The sequence below is a fragment of the Callorhinus ursinus genome, unplaced genomic scaffold (assembly GCF_003265705.2).
Source record: "Callorhinus ursinus isolate GAN/ISIS: 27379988/994484 unplaced genomic scaffold, GSC_fseal_2.0 scaffold50, whole genome shotgun sequence".
In the NCBI taxonomy this organism is placed as follows: domain Eukaryota; kingdom Metazoa; phylum Chordata; class Mammalia; order Carnivora; family Otariidae; genus Callorhinus; species Callorhinus ursinus.
The window spans coordinates 227,145-236,301 of NW_027397112.1; positions in this window are offsets into that span (position 1 = coordinate 227,145).

The window sequence follows — 9,157 nt, forward strand, 5'->3', positions numbered from 1 at the left end:
TTGCCTCTCCCAATTCCTTTAAGAACTGGTGCACATACGGGTAAATTAGTACTTTCGATAGCTGACATTTATGGAGCACTTGTATGGGGCATCCCCTGTGCTAAGCACTTTTCCCCTGGGACCTCTGATCTTTGGCGCACCTGGGAGAGCTGGTTCTTGTTACCCCAGTTTTACCCGTGGGGGAGAATGAAGGCTTGTCCTTTCCGGGAGAGGGGAAGCCAGGACTTGAACCGATGAGGGCCGGCAGATCTGAAGCCCAGGCTCCTGGCCACTGCTTTAGGAGGCTGTGCACCACAGGCAGGCTGGCAGCCCTGGGGAGGCAGCGATTCCTTTGCCACTTTGGTTCCTCCCAGCTGCATCCCGCGCCTGACGTTGCTTCCTCCACAGGCATTTACTCTCACACAGCCTCTTTTCAGGCAGGCTCCGGGAAACCTGAGGTTATCGATTTTATTTTTATCTTCCACTTTTATTCTATTTTCAATCTCTCTACAAATGTCTACATTTTATTATATTTGTTTCCCCAGATTTAATAACTGCACAACAGAATGTAATTGCCATGTGTTTATTATTACAGAACAGCCCACCTGAAGAGATAGAGTGCTTCACTGTGAACTTTACTTTGAACTCACTCCCCCCATCCATCCTTCCTTCCTTCCCTTAGAGGAGCCCAGCTTGAGCATCTTCCTGGGAGTACTGGGGATTCAGGGAGGGATAAACCCACAGTCCTTGCCCCAGGGAGATCCCAAAGTGCTCCAACTGTGTAGGGAGCCTTTTAAAAGAAGCCAAACTGTGTGTGCTAACTACAGCTGGATCTGTGTATTAACAGTAGGAAATGTTAATTGGTAGGAGTCTGAAGGTCTGAAGGTTGGGGTCTGGTCTGGGACTCATGGGACCCTCAGCTCTGACCTGAGAAAAACATCGCCAAGTTCCTCAGCCTGATGTGGCCAGCCCTCCTCCATCCCAGGCTGATGACTTTCTGGTCTTTGGTCCCCACTGCTCAGCCACAAGCATCCACCCCTTCAGCCTAACCGACTGACACTTCCTGGCTGCAGGTGCCTGCCTGTGTTGTCCCCTCTGATACTAGGTCCCGCCCAGCTTCCATCTCCCCCTTCACCTCTGACCCGTCTCACTAGTGCAGCAGTTACCCGCACACACCTCCTGGTGATAAACTGTGTGACAGTGTGACACTTTTCAGACACTTGTGCTAACTTTTCTTTGAAGACAAGAATGGGGCTCAACATTCTTTTGGTAACTCCTGAAATTCAGTATATCTCTATCTATCTATCTATCTATCATAGGTACTCCCTGCTGACATTATAGGGTTCTCAAACTGGATGCCCCATCTGAGGTTACTCATTAAACGAAGGGTGGATGGATGGATGGATGGATGGACGAAGGAATGGAGAGAGGGAAGGATGGATGAAGGAAGGGATGGAGGAATTAATTAGGACAAAGCACATAATAGGTCCACAAAATATTTGTGGAGTGAATACCTGGTGCTTCTCCCCACTACAAGACCTACGGGACAGGGACAGAGGACAGGGGAGGGGCTGCACCTCCCTTTTGGCAGCAATCCCAGAGAGACAGATGTTCACCCTTTTAAGTTGTATAATAAGGGAACTAGATGTGTAGTAACAAAACACAAAGGCAAATCTGCTCAAGTACGAAAAATTCTCTCCAACTCCCCAAGGGGCACAAATAGTAGAATAAACAGCAGCCCCTGAAAGGTAAAGCAAGGAACCCAGAGGGACGTCCGCTATGCTTCATGGGCAGATGAGCCCCAGATATGGTGGTGTGGCCGAAGCCTGCATCTCTGAGGGGAGGCTGGATGCTGCACTTGAGAGAAGCTTCCCGGATGGTGCTGATACACACACAACACAGGAAACTCTAAAAGGGGCTCGGGGTGGACCCTGTAGGAGATGAAGGCCCCCAGACTTGAGAGCCAGGCTTCCATGGTCCAGCATAATAACATGGTTTCTGGGAATAGACCATTGTGGCAAGTAGGATCTGTGGGTGGGGGTGGGGAGAAGAGGTTGGAGAGGGCATGGAAGGGGGAGGGTCAAGCCCTCTGGTGGTCTCATTCCAGTCTCACCTGCACCCTTGGGGAGCCAGACATCCTCCCATTCCAGAAGCACACCTTGGGCTCCTGGTCCTTTCAGACCTGGAAGAAATCGGTAAGCCGGACCCACTTGGAGCGGAAGTCAGCATGTCAGCAGTGAAAGGCTGGCAGGGTTTGGTGTTCCATCCAACACACATCCAGAGAACCCAGGGTGGTACCAAGTGGTGAGATGGTGAGCAAGCTCCACGGTGGTCCTTGTGGGGGTTCTGGTGGGGGAGCTCATGGTCTGCATGAGAATGGGGGGCAGGGGTAGAGGAGTGGCACCCCAAGCTGCTCTGTGGGTCTGCCTGGCTCCCTGGGCTTGCCCACTGTAGGCATCAGGGCGCAATGGCCCCTGGCTGGTTCCAGTCTTGCCTCCTTCACTTACTTGTTCTAACGCAATGTGTGTGGGGTTATACTACCTCTCTCTTTCCTCATGGGGCTGCTGCGAAGCCTCCATGGGATAAATGAAAAAGCTAAAGGCCTTGCCTGCTATCCGGACTTGCTCCAGGAGGCCTGGAAGCATCTACTTGCCCTGGGTGTAGTGTCCAAGAATGGCCAGAGGGGGGCGCCAAGGCCCTGACTGGAAATGGAAAGTAAAGGCGCAGGCCCTTGCTTTCTGCCTTCTGAAACCCCAGGCTGCGAGTGCTTATATAAATGACAAGTAATATTTGCATGGTATTTCATACCTGATGGGGTGCTTTCATACCTACTATCTCATTTAATAATCTCCAAGAGGCCCCCAAGAGCCTCGTTACTTTGGCAGCTGGCAGCACTGGCCTTCAAGCCACCTGGCGCGCGGGGGGGCGGGGGGGAGTTGTATTAAACCCTGTGGGTTTTCAGCAGGGGCACAGTCTGCAGTCCCTCTGGCTGAATGCTGTTACCTGGTTAAAGGATGGGGAGGGAGGGAAGGAACCCAGGGTAGGCATTGGGGCTGGTGCTTTTTTGGGGGATCCAGGATGGCGAGACTAAATTAATGTGGGGGACTCCCCTCTTCCAGACACCCTCTGCAGAGACAACCTCAGGGCCCCTGAGCTAAAAGCCACAAAGCGTGACCGGTCAGACTGGAACAGGGGTTTCTCAAACTGGGCACTACCGACCTTTGGGGGCAACTCTGAATGTTGTAGGATGGTTAGCAGTCCCTGGCCCCCACCCACCAGCTGCCAGACCCCCACAATCCTGACGAACAATCACATCTCCAGACATAGCCAAATGTCCCCTCGCTTCTTGTTGAGGGTGGCTGGCTGAGAAGGACAAGACCAGGAGAATATTCTTTATTATAATGGGCTTCTGGTCCGTCTATGCCTGTGGCCAGGTGACTTCTGGGCACAGGCCACTGTCTTTGCACCCCGCCGTCATTTCTCACTTTTGAGGCCAGCCCTCTGTCTGGGCTGCTCCAAGGATCGGTCTCCCCCGCTGCTGCTTCTGCTTAGGGCTCTGGCCGGCTGGCAGGGTGGGGTGTGGGCAGGTGGTCGCTGGGAATACAGGGCAGCCCCGTGGGCCAGATGCTCAGAAGCTTGGGAACCTAATTCTCCTCTTCGGTGGGTTGGAGGCCCGCTGTAGGGGGGTTGGTGGGGTCGGAGAAAAGGCGCCGCCCCCCCCACACCCCTTAAGGGGCAAATGGCCCCCTGCCCAGAGAGCTCATTGATTGCATGGATTCCAACCATTTTTAGCAAGGCCACTGTCAGCCAGGCACTGTGCTGGGTCCTTTCCAGTCAACATCCTTTCAGCACAACTTTGTGGAGCTCCAGCTTTGTGCCAGGCCCTGGGCACACGGGACAGCACAGAACCCAGATCCTGTCTATCTCTGTCCCCATCTCAAGGAACTACCAGCCTGGCGGGGGGCGGGCAGTGGTAAGTCAGGGCTGTGCGTGCAGTAGGTGGGACCAGGTGAGAGCCGTGGGGGACTGATCCGGGCTGGGGATGGGGCGGGCCTGGGGAAATCCTCTGGGAGGAAGTAACCATGATGCTGATCCATGGGGGAAAGTACCTACCCAGCACCCTCTAAGAAGCCTGTAGGAATGTGCAAACCCTCAAGATAGATGTGTTCCAGGGGAGCTGGAAGGAAGAAGCAATCAGACTGGGGTGCATCAATCCAAGAAGTCTTCCTGGAGGAGGCATTGTGATAGAGGATAGGAAGAAAACTGTTTCAGGGCGCCTGGGTGGCTCAGTCGGTTAAGCGTCCAACTCTTGATATCAGCTCAGGTTTTGATCTCAGGGTCGTGAGTTCCAGCCCGGTGTTGGGCTCCACACTGGGCCTGGAGCCTACTTAAGAAAAAAAAAATGTTTCTGGAGACAGGCAGTCTCAGGCTCAGATCCTATGTCTGGCTGGGAGACGTTGAGCCTCAGTCTCTGTTGAGGAGGGGTATTATTCTCTCCTTCCAAGCCTGCTGGGCCACTGTTCCAATTGTGCGTAGCCTGCCCAACTGTCTGCGGTTGCCCTGCTTCTGAGAAACCAGAAGATGCGAGGAAGAGAAAGTGCTTCACCCAGAAGCTGGCTCTGTAACTGTTAATTGAATGTGAGTCCCGGGCAGGAGTGGCCAGTGAGTTTGCAGAGCCACAACCTGGGGAAGAGAGGCAGGCGTCCTCCCTCCCTAGAGCTGGGTGAGGCTGGCAGAGGGAGGGCACCCCGCCTGGGCTTCTCCAGCGGGGGCCCCGACCGATGACACCTCCTCACCTCCCCTGCTCCCTTCCACTGGCCCCTCGCAGTCCGCGAGCTGCTTCCACGGTGTTCAATCTGCTACCGTAAAAAGTATAGATTAGACGCTGTCCTCCAGTGAGGAAAATAATCTCGGGCGGAGGGGAATTCATCTTGAGCGTAAAGGACAAGCACCCCTCCTATATATCAACGTGTGCCAGGGTGAGGGGACATTAGAGGAAGAAAGAGAAAGGGCACAGTCCCTTCAAAGTAAGGGACAGGGGCCAGCCTATCGGCTTGTATGTATCTTGCATAACGCAGCAGGAGAGAGAAAATCAATAGAGCTGCCAGTGGTTCAATGCATTCCCACTGCAGACGTCCCCATCTCAGGATGCCCCAGACGGATGCTCCAAATTAAAAACCAGGGGAGGGGGAGAGGGGCTGAAGGCGTGGGAAATAAACACCCTGACAGACCAGAGGGAAGGAAGGGACGCAACTGAGGATCTGGGAAAATTAAAGTCCATAAATCCTGAGGCCCAGGGAGCGTCCCGGGTGTGAGTGACAGGAGACCCTTACCTTATGGTGGCCTGGGTCTGGGGTCCCCTCTGCCAGGTGGGGGTCCCAGAGAGGGAGGGGGGGGTGGGCAGGCCTCTTGTATTAGCGGTGTTAAAGGAGCCGGGGAAGGGGGGAGGGGGGTGGGGGAGGCAGAGTGATATGGATGATACCCTCATCCTTGGGGTAGGGGAGGTAGGGGGGTCTTTTGAGTCGGGGGCAGGCCTGTGGATTGCAGGAGCTGCACAGAGACAGGGGGCAGCGCTTTGCTCCCTAACTACTTCTTCCCATGAAGCTCTGGCCTCCCCCTCAGCACCCCTAGCCGGTACCAACCTCCCCTCTCTGTCCCTGTCTGTCTGTCTGCCTGCTCCTCTCTGGTTCTCTGGCTCTCGCCGTCTGTGTCCTGCCCCGTGGGGCCTGCTTTCCCCTCAGCCCCAGAGATGGTTGCTGTCTGCCCTCTGCTCATCAGTGGCCTGGGGGCTGCTTCAGCCCCTCCTTCCAGCCCTTGGTTGGGAAGCTTGTGGGGGGATCCTGAGGATGTCCACAAGTCCTTCTAGCAGACCAGCTGCTCTGGAGACTCCTGGAAGGCCATGAGCTGTTGGGCGAGGTGCCTGCCACCCCTGTCTGTCCCCACCCACCCCTGCTCCCCAGCCACCCACCCCCAAGACCCACCTGCTCAGGGAGGGCTGACCGAAAGGAAACCCAGAGCCAGCCCCACAGGGGGCACGGGAAGCAGAAGGTTGCCGGTTCCAGGAGAGAGCCACTTCCCACCCTGTACCCCCACCCTTTGCATCCTTCCAGGTCCTGACAGGAAACAGGTGCAGCTGAACTGGGTGATTGGAGGATAATTTTAATAAAGGAACTGGTTTTGAAGGTATGGGCAGGTGCATGAAACCAGGAGGGAGATGGACAGGAGGGGGTGTCACCTTATCAGAGATGGGGCTCTGTGGAGGGAGGGGCTGCATGACTGATGGGCTCAGACCTTCAGTGAAGCTTCAGCCAAAGGACGAGCTCAGCCTGCAGCAACCGCTCAGGGAGAGCTGGAGAATGAATCTCTTGAGCTCACTGTCTGTCCTCCCCCTGGTCCTCCTTCCCTCTCTCTCTCCAGTCTCCTGCCAGGGCACCCCATTGGCTTAACCCAACAGGGTCATGGTGGTCTCCCTTGGGGCATGGAGCAGGGTGGAGGTGTTGACTCGGAGACAGTGGAAGATACCCCGTCCAGGACTCCTCCCCAGAGAGGGTCAACCTGCATCCTGGGGTGGCCTTATGACCCGATGTGACCTTGTCACCATCCATCTTTTTCATGGTCCCAAGGCAGAGATGGCCCCCAGGGCTCAGAAGGCTCTCTCCGATCCTGTCCATCACCCAAACAGCCCCCACATTCCCTGATCCCCCAAACCCAGGCCAGATCTCCAGATCTCCAGGTTAATGTGCCCGTCAACAGGTGCAGACATGCTCTGGCTGCTGCTCATCCTGCGCACAGGTGAGCCCGCGTGCGTGCATCCCACGCACAGGTGAGCCCGTGTGCGTGCATCCCACGCACAGGTGAGCCCGCGTGTGTGCGTCCTGCGCACAGGTGAGCCCCCTGCACGCACAGCCACTCAGCCGCCTGCGCTTCCATAGAAACAGGCCTGAAGCTTCATGGCGTTACATCACCCAGGACAAGTTCTACCAATTAAACTGGTGACCGTGTTTCCAAAAGCAATTACCAGAGTGCTGCAATGCCTCCCAAGGTGAGGAGATTAGAGACAGCACTCAAGGCTGCAGCGCAGCTGGAAGCAGGGGCTCCAGGGGTCTGTGGGCTGCCTGTGTCTGAGGCACCACGTGCATGTGTGCTGGTGCCTGCCTCGGAGCACGTGCGCTCTTAGCGAGGGCGAGAGTCCCCCAGAGGAAGCCAGAGTCGGGGGAAGGAGACGCCAGGATTTCACCCATGGAGGCCAGCAGCCCCATGGTTAGGGTGGGAACTGGGTCACTATTCCCATGTCGTTCCTGGATCCTTCTCTGGGCTGTGTGAGCAGGGAAAACCAGTCTATACAAAGCCAGACTTGATTTCAAGGGTTCGGGGAAGTGGCCCGTCAGCTTGTGAGCAAGGAGGAGCCAACTGGCAGGGGTCCCCATGGTGAGAAAACTCTGCTACTGCCTTCTCCCCTGTGGTTCCCGGCAACCACACCATTCCCTGTTCCTGGATCCCAGCATCTTTGGAGAAGGAAGGATAGAGGCAGAAGGGGCCTCGACCTACCTGCTGTCTGACTGAGTCTCTGGGAAGGGGGCTCTCCACAGGGGCTGCTGTCCATATTCTGTGGTGACTGCTTCCTCTCTCCTTCCCAACCCCACTGCTCTCCAAGCACCTGCAGAGGGGACATGGTTGCTCCTTCGCTCTGCCATTCCTCCCCTTAGATGTAGCCCGCGGTTTCTGGGAAGAGGCGGGCTCAGGGGCTGAGGGGTGGGAGGTGATAGAAGGTGGGGCAGAGGTGGAGGGCAGGTTGGATGCTGGCTGGTCATGTTCCGGCTCCTCTCCTGTCTACTTCTTTCCTACCTTCCTGTTCAGAATTTCCCTCTGGGCCCTTGCGCGACAGGCTGATCTATTAATGGAGCAGGACAGGTGCAGTTGGCTTGTTAATTACAGCGGCCGCCGTCTTCAGCCCAGACCTCCCAGGAGAGGGTCGGAGTGCCCGCAGTGCGTGGTCAACGTGGCCCAACACTTGGATTTAGCCTTCCAAGAACAGGGGCCTGGAAGAGCCTGGGTGTGTGTGGCTGACTGGAAAGGAACTCTCACTGTGGCTTCAGGTGGACCAGGCAACGAAAGCTACCACTGGGTTGACTACCTACTACGTGTCAGGTCCAGGAAGATCATCTCCTGTCATCCTTGCAACAACCCTCTGTGAGGCAAGATTCCAATCCCCATTTTACTGATGAGGCCTCCAAAGCACAGAGAGGTTAAGCTACTCGCCCAAGGTCACACAGCTAGTCATTCGAGGACCAAAGGATGCCTCATTGCTTGGGCATGGAGGGTTCCCTTGTGGAAAGCCTTTTGCCTCTCTCTTCACGGACCATGTGGGTCACAGGTTGCTGAAGAAGGGCCAAAACTGAGACAAAGGGGACATTCCAAATGTAATCTGCAAATATTTATTGAGGTCCCCATCAGCACAGGGACTGGGGTTCTAGAGATGCACAGACACGTTTTTTGCCCTCCAGCCTGGGAGATGGCTTTTCTGCCCTTTGCCCTTCTCAAAACCAGTCCCGCAGCTCCTGCTGAGGAGGTGGGGGTGGCTATGCCCTGCTCCCCATGACTATGTGACTGCACCCCGTGGCCTCAGATAATCGGACTAACCCGGAGACAATCCTGGGTCTGGAACCGAAACCTAGAAGCTCTAGTGTGTGGTGGATTGGTCTGGGATTTTGTGCAAATGAGCAGGCAAAAGGCTCTTCTTTGGGGGGAAGCCATGGAAATTTCTATTCCAGGTACTGTGAGGTCCCCTCCCCACATTTCTACATTTTCCTGCAGCTGGTTTGAATTGGTTTCCACTTTCGGATATGGAATGATCCTTAAGGTAGAAGTCCTGGTTGGGGCCTGTGATTCCTGTACCACAGGAACACAGAAGACTGGGACTGGGCGCCTGCCTGGAGGGCTTCTGCAAGTGACTAGGATCTCAGCAGGCAGAGAAGAGAGACAGGAGGCTTTTTAGGGAGTGGAAGGAGAACCCAACAGAAGGAACAGTGCATACAAAGATGGGGAGAGACTCAAGACATGCCCAGACCTTCTGACAGGGGTGTGCTAGCAGATGTTTAAAATCTGGCTTTCTGATAAAAAATATTCTTCATTTGTACCATGTGCCAATTCCTATGGTGTAAATACTCCCACCATGGCC